Source organism: Convolutriloba macropyga, chromosome 1 (genome assembly GCF_964194025.1).
Source record: "Convolutriloba macropyga chromosome 1, txConMacr16.3, whole genome shotgun sequence".
In the NCBI taxonomy this organism is placed as follows: domain Eukaryota; kingdom Metazoa; phylum Xenacoelomorpha; order Acoela; family Convolutidae; genus Convolutriloba; species Convolutriloba macropyga.
In genome coordinates, this window is record NC_134468.1 from 80,684,685 (window position 1) to 80,700,045 (window position 15,361).

A 15,361-nucleotide genomic window follows, 5' to 3' on the forward strand; every position below is an offset into this window, starting at 1 on the left:
TTCAATTTCAAGACCAGCAGACAACACAAAGTACTGGAAGGATGGACGAGCGGTCTTTGGGGCTGTTTGCAAGTCTCAGAATCTGAGTGATGCGTGGATTCGAATCCCACTCATGTCACGATTGACAATTATTGCGTTAAATTATTACGTCTGCGCATTACAACCGCGTAGCGCACAACACTATACTCACTTTCACAAATCGAAACAAAAGGATGATAGCGAAATGCATTAAATCAGACAAAAAGAGCAAGATTGTCATTATTCAGCACGTCTGCACATACAATTGAAGCTCACAACACCCTACTCACGTTCACAAATCGAAACAACAAAAAGATGAGGGCGAATTGCATTAAAGCAGACAGAAGGATGTAGCTCTTAATTATTTTGAGAAAGTAGGCGAAAATCGAAAAAATTGAGGCTGTATTTTTGATCGCCTACCAGTGAAAAGTGCCAAACATACATCCGATAATGTTTTAGTTGATGTCCAGACAATTAGGTGTTTCCACTAAGAAAACCCTGGTGTTGAATGTCTGCCAATACACTTTGACATCAGGCCTCGATTTTTCTATTTTCAACATTTTCACAAATCGAAACAAGAAAAAGAAGAGAGCGAAATGCACTAAATCAGACAGAAGAAAAAGCAAGAATACGCAGATACAGCAGAGAAAAACTGATAAAAATACAGAAAATTGGATCACTTCTGGTAGACTCCCACCTCCGCTTAGTTTAGGAACCCCATTTATACATATTTGACTATATTGGTATGGTTAAGTAAATTTAAACATATAAATCCGTTTATCAGCAACCCCAAGGGCTTGTAATTATTTTTTGAGAAAGTAGGCGAAAATCGAAAAAATTAAGGTTGTATTTTTGATCGGCTAACAGTGAAGAGCGCAAAATATACATCCGATAATGTTTTAGTTGATGTCTAAACAATTAGGTGTTTCCACTAAGAAAACCCTGGTGTTGAATGTCTGCCAATACACTTTGACATCAGGCCTCGATTTTTCTATTTTCAACATTTTCACAAATCGACACAAGAAAAAGATGAGAGCGAAATGCACTAAATCAGACAGAAGAAAAAAGCAAAAATACGCGGATACAGCAGAGAAAAACTGATAAAAATACAAAAAATTGGATCACTTCTGGTAGACTCCCACCTCCGCTCAGTTTAGGAACCCCATTTATACATATTTGACTATATTGGTATGGTTAAGTAAATTTAAACATATAAATCCGTTTATCAGCAACCCGAAGGGCTTGTAATTATTTTTTGAGAAAGTAGGCGGAAATCGAAAAAATTAAGGTTGTATTTTTGATCGGCTAACAGTGAAGAGCGCAAAATATACATCCGATAATGTTTTAGTTGATGTCTAAACAATTAGGTGTTTCCACAGAGAAAACTCTGGTGTTGAATGTCTGGCAATACGCTTTGACATCAGGCCCCGATTTGTTTCATTTTCAACACTTTCGCAAATCGAAACAACAATAAGATGAAAGCAAAATGCATTAAATCAGACAGAAAAAAGCAAAAATACGCACATACAGCAGAGAAAAATTGATTAAAAATACAAAATTGGATCTCTTCTGGTAGACTCCCACCTACGCTTAGTTTAGGAACCCCAACTTATACAAGTTCATCTATATTGGTAAAGTTAAGTAAATTTAAACATATACATCCGGTTATCAGCAACCCCAAGGGTTTGTAATTAATTTTTGAGAAAGTAGGAAAAACTCGAAAAAATTAAGGTTGTATTTTTGGCCGGCTAACAGTGAAAAGTGCAAAAAATACATCCGAAAATGTTTTAGTTGATGTCTAAACAATTAGACACTTTGGTGTTGAATGTCTGGCAATACGCTTTGACATCAGGCCTCAACTTTTTTCTTATTTTCAACACTCACAAATCGAATGCAAAAGATGAGAGCGAAATGCATTAAATCAGACAGAAAAAAAGCGCAAAAATACGCAGATACAGCAGAGAAAAATTGATTAAAAAATACAAAATTGGATCTCTTCTGGTAGACTCCCACCTACGCTTAGTTTAGGAACCCCAACTTATACAAGTTCATCTATATTGGTAAAGTTAAGTAAATTTAAACATATACATCCGGTTATCAGCAACCCCAAGGGTTCGTAATTATTTTTTGATGAAGTAGGCGAAAATCGAAAAAATTAAGGTTGTACTGTTGGTCGGCTAAAATTGAAAAGTGCAAAATATACATCCGAAAATGTTTTAGTTGATATCTAAACAATTAGACACTTTGGTGTTGAATGTCTGGCAATACGCTTTGACATCAGGCCTCAATTTTTTTTATTTTTCAATAGTAAAGGGTCCTGCAGTAGATATGTAACCTGGTTGAATGAGTACATTTCAATCTTATTACCTGCTTGTTTTCCAATCAGTATTAGTTGAGCAGGAAAAAGATGTGCGATCTCATATTACCAATCCGTCTTTGTAGTGTAATGCCTTCTTCAATTTCAAGTCCAGCAGACAACACAAAGTACTGGAAGGATGGACGAGCGGTCTTTGGGGCTGTTTGCAAGTCTCAGAATCTGCGGATGCGTGGATTCGAATCCCACTCATGTCACGATTGACAATTATTGCGTTAAATTATTACGTCTGCGCATTACAACCGCGTAGCGCACAACACTATACTCACTTTCACAAATCGAAACAAAAGGATGATAGCGAAATGCATTAAATCAGACAAAAAGAGCAAGATTGTCATTATTTTTTGAGAAAAAGGCGAAAACCAAAAATCTATGGTTTTATTTTTGGCCAGCCAACAGTTAAAATGGCAAAATATACACCCGAAAAGGTTTTAGTTGATGTCTAAACAATTAGGTGTTAGGTGTTTCCACTAAGAAAACCCTGCTGTTGAATGTCTGCCAATACGCTTTGACATCAGGCCTCGATTTTTCTTCTATTTTCAACATTTTTACAAATCGACACAAGAAAAAGATGAGAGCGAAATGCACTAAATCTGACAGAAGAAAAAAGCAAAAATACGCAGATACAGCAGAGAAAAACTGATAAAAATACAGAAAATTGGATCACTTCTGGTAGACTCCCACCTCCGCTTAGTTTAAGAACCCCACTTGTACATATCTATATTGGTATCTATACTGGTAACGTTAAGTAAATTTAAACATATACATCCGGTTATCAGCAAACCCGAGGGCTCTTAATTATTTTTTGGGGAAAGTAGGCGAAAATCGGAAAAATTGAGGTTGTACTTTTGGTCGGCTAACAGTGAAAAGTGCAAAATATACATCCGAAATTGTTTTAGTTGCTGTCTAAACAATTAGAAACTTTGGTTTTGAATGTCTGGCACTAAGCCTTAACATCAGGCCTTAACTGTTTTCTTATTTTTAACACTCACAAATCGAACGCAAAAGATGAGAGCGAAATGCATGAAATCAGACAGAAAAAAAAGCAAAAATACGCCGATACAGCAGAGAAAAACCGATAAAAAATACAGAAAATTGGCTCTCTTCTGGTAGACTCCCACCTTTGCTTAATTTAGGAACCCCATTTATACATGTTTAACTATACTGGTAAGGTTAAGTAAATTTGAATATATACATCCGGTTAACAGCTACCCCAAGGGCTCGTAATTATTATTTGAGAAAGAAGGCGAGAATCGAAAAAATTGAGGTTGCATTTTTGGCCGGCTAACAATGAAAAGCGCAAAACATACATTCGAAAATGCCTTAGTTCATGTCTAAACAATCAGGTGTTTCCACTAAAAAAACACTGGTGTTGAATGTCTGGCAATACTTTGACATCAAGCCTTAACTTTTTTCTGATTTTCAACACTCACAAATCAAAACAACAAAAAGCTGATTGCAAATTGCATTAAATCAGACAGAAGGAAGTAGCTCGTAATTATTGTTTGAGAATTTGGCGAAAAACGAAAAAAGTTCGAGCACTTTTTACCAACCCGTCCTTGTAGTGTAATACATTCTTCAATTTCAAGTCCAGCAGACAACGCAAAGTACGGCATGGATGGACTAGCGGTCTCATGAGCTGTGTGCAAGTGACGGAAGCTTCGAATGCGTGAGTTCGAAGCCCACTTATGTCAAGATTGACAATTATTGCGTTAAACTTCCCTGAGGGTGCAATGATTAATTACCCTTCAGCACGTCTGCACATCATACACGTGAATCTCACAACACTCTACTCACATTAACAAATCGAGAAAAAAAAGATGAGAGCGAATTGCATTAAATCAGACAGAATGAATTAGCTCGTAATTAATTTTGAGAAAGTAGGCGAAAATCGAAAAAAATTAGGGTTGTATTTTCATCGGCTAAAAGTGAAAAGTGCAAAACATGCATCCGATAATGTTTTAGTTGATGTCTTAATAATTAGGTGTTTCCACTAAGAAAACTCTGGTGTTGAATGTCTGGCAAGGCGCTTTGACATCAGCCCTCAATTTTTTTCTTATTTTCAAAAGTAAAGGGGTTATGCAGTAGAAAAGTAACCTGGTTGAATACATTTCTACCGTTTTATTAATGCTTGTTCCAATTAGTAAGAGCTCAGAAAAAGTATTGTGCGAGCGCTTTTTACCAATCCGTCCTTGTAGTGTAATACATTCTTCAATTTCAAGTCCAGCAGACAACGCAAAATACGGCATGGATGGACGAGCGGTCTCAGGAGCTGTGTGCAAGTCGCGGAAGCATCGAATGCATGGGTTCGAAGCCCACTTATGTCAAGATTGACAAATATAGCGTTAAACTTCCCAGAGGGTGCAATGATTAATTACCCTTCAGCACGTCTTCACATCATACACGTGAAGCTCACAACACTCTACTCGCATTAACAAATCGAGAAAAAAATGAGAGCGAATTGCACTAAATCAGACACAATGAAGTAGCTCGTAATTATTTTTGAGAAAGTAGGCGAAAACCGAAAAAATTAAGGTTGTATTTTTGATCGGCTAACAGTGAAAAGTGCAAACAATAAATCCGATAACGTTTTAGTTGATGTCTAAACAATTAGGTGTTTCCACTAAGAAAACTCTAATGATGAATGTCTGGCAATAAGCTTTGACATCAGGCCTCAACTTTTTTCTTATTTTCAACACTTACAAATCGAACACAAAGGATGAGAGCGAAATGCATTAAATCAGACAGAAAAAAAACGCAAAAATACGCACATACAGCAGAGAAAAATCGATTAAAAAATACAAAATTGGATCTCTTCTGGTAGACTTCCACCTACGCTTAGTTTAGGAACCCCAATTTATACAAGTTCATCTATATTGGTAAAGTTAAGTAAATTTAAACATATACATCCGGTTATCAGCAACCCCAAGGGCTCTTAATTATATTTGGAAAAGTGGGCGAAAATCAAAAAAATGAGATTTTGGTCGGCTAACAGTGAAAAGTGCAAAATATACATCCAAAATTGTTTTAGTTGATGTCTAAACAATCAGAAACTTTGGTGTTGAATGTGTGGCAATAAGCTTTGACATCAGGCCTCAACTTTTTTCTTATTTTCAACACTTACAAATCGAATGCAAAAGATGAGAGCGAAATGCATTAAATCAGACAGAAAAAAGCGCAAAAATACGCAAATACAGCAGAGAAAAATCGATTTAAAAAATACTGAAAATTGGATCTTTTCTGGTAGACTCTCAACTCCGCTGATTGTAGGAACCTTATTTATACATGTTTAAACATACTGGTAAAGTTAAGTTAATTTAAACATACATCCAGTTATTAGATACACCAAGAGCTCGTAATTAGTTTTCGAGAACTTAGGCAAAATCGAAAAAGTAAGGTTTAATTTTTGGCCGGCTAACATAGTGAAAAGTGCAAAATTTCCATTCGCAAAAATTTTAGATGTCTAAACAATTAGATGTTTCCAGTAAGAAAACTTTGGTGTTGAATGTTTGGCAATACTTTGACATCCGGCCTCAATTTTTTCTTATTTACAATAGTAAAGGGTCATGCAGTAGATAAGTCACCTGGTTGATTGAGTACAATTCAATCCTTTTATTACCTGCTTGTTTTCCAATTGGTATTAGATGAGCAGAAAAATAATGTGCGAGCTCGTATTACCAATCCGTTTTTGTAGTGTAATACCTTCTTCAATTTCCAGTCGAGCAGACAACGTATATTACCGGAAAGATTGCCGAGAGGTCTAAGGAGCTGCGTTCAAGTCGTAGCATCTTCGGATGCGAGGGTTCGAATCCCACTCCTCTCAAGATTGATAATTATTGCGCAATGATTTATTACCCATTAGCACGTCTGCGCATACAATTGAAGCTCACAACACTCTAGGTTGCATTTTTGGTTGCATTTTTGGCCAGCTAGGTTGCACTTTTGGCCAGCTAACAGTGAGAAGTGCAAAATATACATCCGAAAATGTTTTGAGTTGATGTCTAAACAATAAGGCGTTTCCACTAAGAAAACTCTAATGTTGAATGTCTGGCAATACGCTTTGACACCAGGACTCAATTTTTGTCCTATTTTAAAAAGTGAAGGGTCATGCAGTAGATAAGTAACCTGATTGATTGAATACATTTCAATCTTTTTATTACCTGCTTGTTTTCCAATTAGTATTAGTTGAGCAGAAAAACAATGTGCCAGCGCATATTACCAATCCATCTCTGTAGTGTAATACCTTCCTCAATTTCAATTACTTTTTGAGAAAAAGGCGAAAACCGAAAAACTAAGATTTTATTTTTGGCCAGCTAACAGTTAAAAGGGCAAAATATACATCCGAAATTGTTATATTTGATGTCTAAACAATTAAATGTCTCCACTACATAAACTTTGGTGTTGAATGTTTGGCAACGCGTTTCAACATCAAGCCTCAAAATTATTCTTATTTTCATTAGTAAAGAATCATGCAGTAGATAAGTAACCTGGTTGATTGAGTACATTTCAATCTGTTTATTACTTGCTTGTGTTCCAACAAAAATATTCGACCGCATATTACCAACCCGTCTTTGTAGTGCAATTCCTCCCTCAAATTCAAGTGCAGCAGATACTTCGAAGTACGGGCAGGATGGCCGAGTGGTCTAAGGCGCTGCGTTCAGGTCGCAGTATCTTCGGATGCGTGGGTTCGAATCCCACTCCTGTCAAGATAACAATTATTGCGTTAAAATACCCTTAGGTTGCAAGGAGTTTTTAACTTCCAGCACGTCTGAGCAATACAATCGCGAAGCTCACAGCACTATACTCACTTTGACAAATCGAAACGAAAGAATAATAGCGAAATGCATTAAATGAGACAAAAGGAGCAAGATTGAAATTATTTTTTTGAGAAAGTAGAAAATCGAAAAATTAAGGTTGCATTTCTGGCCAGCTAACAGTTAAAAGGGCAAAATATACATCCGAAAATGTTATATTTGATGTCTAAACAAATAAGTGTCTCCACTACGTAATTTTTGGTGTTGAAGGTTTGGCAACGCGTTTCAACATCAAGCTTCAAAATTATTCTTATTTTCATTAGTAAAGAATCATGCAGTAGATAAGTAACCTGGTTGAGTGAGTACATTTCAATCTGTTTATTAATTGCTTGTGTTCCAACAAAAATATTCGACCGCATATTACCAACCCGTCTTTGTAGTACAATTCCTCCCTCAAATTCAAGTGCAGCAGATAATTCGAAGTACGGGCAGGATGGCCGAGCGGTCTACGGCGCTGCGTTCAGGTCGAAGTATCTTCGGATGCGTGGGTTCGAATCCCAATCCTGTCAAGGTTACAATTATTGCGTTAAAACACCCTTAGGTTGCAATGAGTTTTTACCTTCCAGCACGTCTGAGCAATACAATCGCGAAGCTCACAGCACTATACTCACTTTGACAAATCGAAACGAAAGGATAATAGCGAAATGCATTAAATGAGACAAAAGGAGCTAGATTGAAATTATTTTTTTGAGAAAGTAGCAGAAAATCGAAAAATTAAGGTTGCATTTCTGGCCAGCTAACAGTTAAAAGGGCAAAATATACATCCGAATATATATGTTATATTTGATGTCTAAACAATTAAGTGTCTCCACTACGCAAACTTTGGTGTTGAAGGTTTGGCAACGCGTTTCAACATCAAGCCTCAAAGTTTTTCTTTTTTTCATTAGTAAAGAATCATGCAGTAGATAAGTAACCTGGTTGATTGAGTACATTTCAATCTGTTTATTACTTGATTGTTCCAATAAGTAATCGAGCGCATATTACCAACTCGTCTTTGTAGTTTAATTCCTTCCTCAAATTCAAATGCAGCACATAACTCGAAGTACGGGCAGGATGGCCGAGCGCTCTATGGCGCTGCGTTCAGGTCGCAGTATCTTCGGATGCGTGGGTTCGAATCCCACTCCTGTCAAGATTACAATTTTTGCGTTAAAACACCCTTAGGTTGCAATGAGTTTTTAACTTTCAGCAGGTCTGCGCAATACAACCGCGTAGCTCACAACACTATACTCACTTTCACAAATCGAAACAAAAGGATGATAGCGAAATGCATTAAATAAGACAAAAAGAGCTAGATTGTAATTATTTTTTGAGAAAAAGGCGAAAACCGAAAACTGGTTTTACTTTTGGCCAGCTAACAGTTAAAAGGGCAAAATATACATCCGAAAATCTTATATTTGATGTCTAAACAATTAAGTGTCTCCACTACGCAAACTTTGGTGTTGAAGTTTTGGCAACGCGTTTCAACATCAAGCCTCAAAATTTTTCTTATTTTCATTAGTAAAGAATCATGCAGTAGATAAGTAGCCTGGTTGATTGAGTACATTTCAATCTGTTTATTACTTGCTTGTTCCAATAAGTAATCGAGCGCATATTACCAACTCGTCTTTGTAGTGTAATCCCTTCCTCAAATTCAAATGCAGCAGATAACTCGAAGTACGGGCAGGATGGGCGCGCGGTCTATGGCGCTGCGTTCAGGTTGCAGTATCTGCGGATGCGTGGGTTCGAATCCCACTCCTGTCAAGATAACAATTATTGCGTTAAAACACCCTCAGGTTGCAATGAGATTTTACCTTTCAGCACGTCTGCGCATTACAACCGCGTAGCTCACAGCACTCACTATACTCACTTTCACAAATCGAAACAAAAGGATGATAGCGAAATGCATTAAATCAGACAAAAGGAGCTAGATTGTAATTATTTTTTGAGAAAAAGGCGGAAACCGAAAATCTAAGGTTTTATTTTTAGCCAGCTAACAGATAAAAGGGCAAAATATACATCCGAAAATGTTATATTTTATGTCTAAAAAATTAAGTGTCTCCACTACGTAAACTTTGGTGTTGAAGGTTTGGCAACGCGTTTCAACATCAAGCCTCACAAATTTTCTTATTTTCATTAGTAAAGAATCATGCAGTAGATAAGTAACCTGGTTGATTGAGTACATTTCAATTTGTTTATTACTTGCTTGTTCCAATAAATAATCGGGCGCATATTACCAACCCGTCTTTGTAGTGTAATCCCTTCCTCAAATTCAAATGCACATAACTCGAAGTACGGGCAGGATGCCCGAGCGGTCTAAGGCGCTGCTTTTAGGTCGCAGTATCTTCGGATGCGTGTGTTCGAATCCCACTCCTGTCCAGATTACAATTATTGCGTTAAAACACCCTTAGGTTGCAATGAGTTTTTACCTTTCAGCACGTCTGCGCATTACAACCGCGTAGCGCACAACACTATACTCACTTTCACAAATCGAAACAAAAGTATGATAGCGAAATGCATTAAATCAGACAAAAAGAGCTAGATTGTAATTATTTTTTGAGAAAAAGGCGAAAACCGAAAAACTGGTTTTACTTTTGGCCAGCTAACAGTTAAAAGGGCAAAATATACATCCGAAAATGTTATATCTGATGTCTAAACAATTAAGTGTCTCCACTACGTAAACTTTGGTGTTGAAGGTTTGGCAACGCGTTTCAACATCAAGCCTAAAAATTTTTCTTATATTCATTAGTAAAGAATCATGCAGTAGATAAGTAAGCTGGTTGATTGAGTACATTTCAATCTGTTTATTACTTGCTTGTTCCAATAAATAATCGAGCGCATATTACCAGCCCGTCTTTGTAGTGTAATCCCTTCCTCAAATTCAAATGCAGCAGATAACTCGAAGTACGGGCAGGATGGCCGAGCGGTCTAAGGCGCTGCGTTCAGGTCGAAGTATCTTCGGATGCGTGGGTTCGAATCCCAATCCTGTCAAGGTTACAATTATTGCGTTAAAACACCCTTAGGTTGCAATGAGTTTTTACCTTTCAGCACGTCTGCGCATTACAACCGCGTAGCGCACAACACTATACTCACTTTCACAAATCGAAACAAAAGAATGATAGCGAAATGCATTAAATCAGACAAAAAGAGCTAGATTGTCATTATTTTTTGAGAAAAAGGCGAAAACCGAAAATCTATGGTTTTATTCTTGGCAAGCCAACAGTTAAAAGGGCAAAATATGCAGCCAAAAATGTTATATTTGATGTCTAAACAATTAAGTGTCTCCACTACGTAAACTTTGGTGTTGACGGTTTGGCAACGCGTTTCAACATCAAGCCTCACAATTTTTCTTATTTTCATTAGTAAAGAATCATGCAGTAGATAATCAACCTGGTTGATTGAGTACATTTCAATCTGTTTATTACTTGCTTGTTCCAATAAATAATCGGGCGCATATTACCAACCCGTCTTTGTAGTGTAATCCCTTCCTCAAATTCAAATGCAGATAACTCGAAGTACGGGCAGGCTGCCTGAGCGGTCTAAGGCGCTGCGTTTAGGTCGCAGTATCTTCGGATGCGTGTGTTCGAATCCCACTCCTGTCCAGATTACAATTATTGCGTTAAAACACCCTTAGGTTGCAATGAGTTTTTAACTTTCAGCAGGTCTGCGCAATACAACCGCGTAGCTCACAACACTATACTCACTTTCACAAATCGAAACAAAAGGATGATAGCGAAATGCATTAAATAAGACAAAAAGAGCTAGATTGTAATTATTTTTTGAGAAAAAGGCGAAAACCGAAAAACTGGTTTTACTTTTGGCCAGCTAACAGTTAAAAGGGCAAAATATACATCCGAAAATGTTATATTTGATGTCTAAACAATTAAGTGTCTCCACTACGTAAACTTTGGTGTTGAAGGTTTGGCAACGCGTTTCAACATCAAGCCTCAAAATTTTCCTTATATTCATTAGTAAAGAATCATGCAGTAGGTAAGTAAGCTGGTTGATTGAGTACATTTCAATCTGTTTATTACTTGCTTGTTCCAATAAATAATTGAGCGCATATTACCAACCCGTCTTTCTAGTGTAATCCCTTCCTCAAATTCAAATGCAGCAGATAACTCGAAGTACGGGCAGGATGGCCGAGCTGTCTAAGGCGCTGCGTTCAGGTCGAAGTATCTTCGGATGCGTGGGTTCGAATCCCAATCCTGTCAAGGTTACAATTATTGCGTTAAAACACCCTTAGGTTGCAATGAGTTTTTACCTTTCAGCACGTCTGCGCATTACAACCGCGTAGCGCACAACACTATACTCACTTTCACAAATCGAAACAAAATGATGATAGCGAAATGCATTAAATCAGACAAAAAGAGCTAGATTGTCATTATTTTTTGAGAAAAAGGCGAAAACCGAAAATCTATGGTTTTATTTTTGGCCAGCCAACAGTTAAAAGGGCAAAATATGCATCCGAAAATGTTATATTTGATGTCTAAACAATTAAGTGTCTCCACTACGTAAACTTTGGTGTTGACGGTTTGGCAACGCGTTTCAACATCAAGCCTCACAATTTTTCTTATTTTCATTAGTAAAGAATCATGCAGTAGATAAGTAACCTGGTTGATTGAGTACATTTCAATCTGTTTATTACTTGCTTGTTCCAATAAATAATCGAGCGCATATTACCAACCCGTCCTTGTAGTGTAATCCCTTCCTCAAATTCAAAAGCAGCATATAACTCGAAGTACGGGCAGGATGGCCGAGCGGTCTAAGGCGCTGCGTTCAGGTGAGAGTATCTTCTGATGCGTGGGTTCGAATCCCACTCCAGTCAACATTACAATTACTGCGTTAAAACACCCTTAGGTTCCAATGAGTTTTTAACTTTCAGCACATCTGCGCATTACAACCGCGTAGCGCACAACACTATACTCACTTTCACAAATGGAAACAAAAGGATGATAGCGAAATGCATTAAAAAAGACAAAAAGAGCTAGATTGTCATTATTTTTTGAGAAAAAGGCGAAAACCGAAAAACTGGTTTTACTTTTGGCCAGCTAACAGTTAAAAGGGCAAAATATACATCCGAAAATGTTATTTGATGTCTAAACAATTAAGTGTCTCCACTACGTAAACTTTGGTGTTGACGGTTTGGCAACGCGTTTCAACATCAAGCCTCACAGTTTTTCTTATTTTCATTAGTAAAGAATCATGCAGTAGATAAGTAACCTGGTTGATTGAGTACATTTCAATCTGTTTATTACTTGCTTGTTCCAATAAATAATCGAGCGCATATTACCAACCCGTCCTTGTAGTGTAATCCCTTCCTCAAATTCAAAAGCAGCAGATAACTCGAAGTACGGGCAGGATGGCCGAGCGGTCTAAGGCGCTGCGTTCAGGTGAGAGTATCTTCTGATGCGTGGGTTCGAATCCCACTCCAGTCAACATTACAATTACTGCGTTAAAACACCCTTAGGTTCCAATGAGTTTTTAACTTTCAGCACGTCTGCGCATTACAACCGCGTAGCGCACAACACTATACTCACTTTCACAAATGGAAACAAAAGGATGATAGCGAAATGCATTAAATAAGACAAAAAGAGCTAGATTGTCATTATTTTTTGAGAAAAAGGCGAAAACCGAAAAACTGGTTTTACTTTTGGCCAGCTAACAGTTAAAAGGGCAAAATATACATCCGAAAATGTTATTTGATGTCTAAACAATTAAGTGTCTCCACTACGTAAACTTTGGTGTTGACGGTTTGGCAACGCGTTTCAACATCAAGCCTCACAATTTTTCTTATTTTCATTAGTAAAGAATCATGCAGTAGATAAGTAACCTGGTTGATTGAGTACATTTCAATCTGTTTATTACTTGCTTGTTCCAATAAATAATCGAGCGCATATTACCAACCCGTCCTTGTAGTGTAATCCCTTCCTCAAATTCAAAAGCAGCAGATAACTCGAAGTACGGGCAGGATGGCCGAGCGGTCTAAGGCGCTGCGTTCAGGTGAGAGTATCTTCTGATGCGTGGGTTCGAATCCCACTCCAGTCAACATTACAATTACTGCGTTAAAACACCCTTAGGTTCCAATGAGTTTTTAACTTTCAGCACGTCTGCGCATTACAACCGCGTAGCGCACAACACTATACTCACTTTCACAAATGGAAACAAAAGGATGATAGCGAAATGCATTAAATAAGACAAAAAGAGCTAGATTGTCATTATTTTTTGAGAAAAAGGCGAAAACCGAAAAACTGGTTTTACTTTTGGCCAGCTAACAGTTAAAAGGGCAAAATATACATCCGAAAATGTTATATTTGATGTCTAAACAATTAAGTGTCTCCACTACGTAAACTTTGGTGTTGAAGGTTTGGCAACGCGTTTCAACATCAAGCCTCAAAATTTTTCTTATATTCATTAGTAAAGAATCATGCAGTAGGTAAGTAAGCTGGTTGATTGAGTACATTTCAATCTGTTTATTACTTGCTTCTTCCAATAAATAATTGAGCGCATATTACCAACCCGTCTTTGTAGTGTAATCCCTTCCTCAAATTCAAATGCAGCAGATAACTCGAAGTACGGGCAGGATGGCCGAGCGGTCTAAGGCGCTGCGTTCAGGTCGAAGTATCTTCGGATGCGTGGGTTCGAATCCCAACCCTGTCAAGGTTACAATTATTGCGTTAAAACACCCTTAGGTTGCAATGAGTTTTTACCTTTCAGCACGTCTGCGCATTACAACCGCGTAGCGCACAACACTATACTCACTTTCACAAATCGAAACAAAATGATGATAGCGAAATGCATTAAATCAGACAAAAAGAGCTAGATTGTCATTATTTTTTGAGAAAAAGGCGAAAACCGAAAATCTATGGTTTTATTTTTGGCCAGCCAACAGTTAAAAGGGCAAAATATGCATCCGAAAATGTTATATTTGATGTCTAAACAATTAAGTGTCTCCACTACAAAACTTTGGTGTTGACGGTTTGGCAACGCGTTTCAACATCAAGCCTCACAATTTTTCTTATTTTCATTAGTAAAGAATCATGCAGTAGATAAGTAACCTGGTTGATTGAGTACATTTCAATCTGTTTATTACTTGCTTGTTCCAATAAATAATCGAGCGCATATTACCAACCCGTCCTTGTAGTGTAATCCCTTCCTCAAATTCAAAAGCAGCAGATAACTCGAAGTACGGGCAGGATGGCCGAGCGGTCTAAGGCGCTGCGTTCAGGTGAGAGTATCTTCTGATGCGTGGGTTCGAATCCCACTCCAGTCAACATTACAATTACTGCGTTAAAACACCCTTAGGTTCCAATGAGTTTTTAACTTTCAGCACGCCTGCGCAATACAACCGCGTAGCTCACAACACTATACTCAGTTTCACAAATCCAAACAAACGGATGATAGCGAAATGCATTAAATCAGACAAAAAGAGCTAGATTGTAATTATTTTTTGAGAAAAAGGCGAAAATCGAAAAACTGGTTTTATTTTTGGCCAGCTAACAGTTAAAAGGGCAAAATATACATCCGAAAATGTTATATTTGATGTCTAAACAATTAAGTGTCTCCACTACGTAAACTTTGGTGTTGAAGGTTTGGCAACGCGTTTCAAAATCAAGCCTAAAAATTTTTCTTATATTCATTAGTAAAGAATCATACAGTAGATAAGTAACCTGGTTGATTAAGTACATTTCAATCTGTTTATTACTTGCTTGTTCCAAAAAATAATCGAGCGCATATTACCAACCCGTCTTTGTAGTGTAATCCCTTCCTCAAATTCAAATGCAGCAGATAACTCGAAGTACGGGCAGGATGGCCGAGCGGTCTAAGGCGCTGCGTTCAGGTCGCAGTAACTTCGGATGCGTGGGTTTGAATCCCACTCCTGTCAAGATTACAATTATTGCGTTAAAATACCCTTAGGTTCCATTGAGTTTTTACTCTTCAGCACGTCTGCGCAATACAACCGCGAAGCTCACAGCACTATACTCACTTTCACAAATTGAAACAAAAGGATGATAGCGAAATGCATTAAATAAGACAAAAAGAGCTAGATTGTCATTATTTTTTGAGAAAAAGGCGAAAACCGAAAATCTATGGTTTTATTTTTGGCCAGCCAACAGTTAAAAGGGCAAAATATGCATCCGAAAATGTTATATTTGATGTCTAAACAATTAAGTGTCTC

At 37.5% G+C, this 15,361-nt stretch overlaps 1 protein-coding gene and 4 non-coding genes across 5 annotated transcripts in view; 4 read left to right on the forward strand and 1 right to left on the reverse strand.

Annotated features, from left to right (window-relative positions):
• LOC142351581 (3'-5' RNA helicase YTHDC2-like) overlaps positions 1-15,361 on the reverse strand; it is a 90,868-nt gene that overhangs the window by 27,884 nt on the left and 47,623 nt on the right. The gene's annotated exons all lie outside the window — the stretch shown is intronic.
• Trnal-cag (transfer RNA leucine (anticodon CAG)) lies at positions 7,017-7,098 on the forward strand. The gene has a single exon. It is a non-coding gene; the product is annotated as a tRNA-Leu (tRNA).
• Positions 8,254-8,335, forward strand: Trnal-cag (transfer RNA leucine (anticodon CAG)). The gene has a single exon. It is a non-coding gene; the product is annotated as a tRNA-Leu (tRNA).
• Positions 10,092-10,173, forward strand: Trnal-cag (transfer RNA leucine (anticodon CAG)). Its single transcript has one exon. It is a non-coding gene; the product is annotated as a tRNA-Leu (tRNA).
• On the forward strand, positions 14,986-15,067 carry Trnal-cag (transfer RNA leucine (anticodon CAG)). The gene has a single exon. It is a non-coding gene; the product is annotated as a tRNA-Leu (tRNA).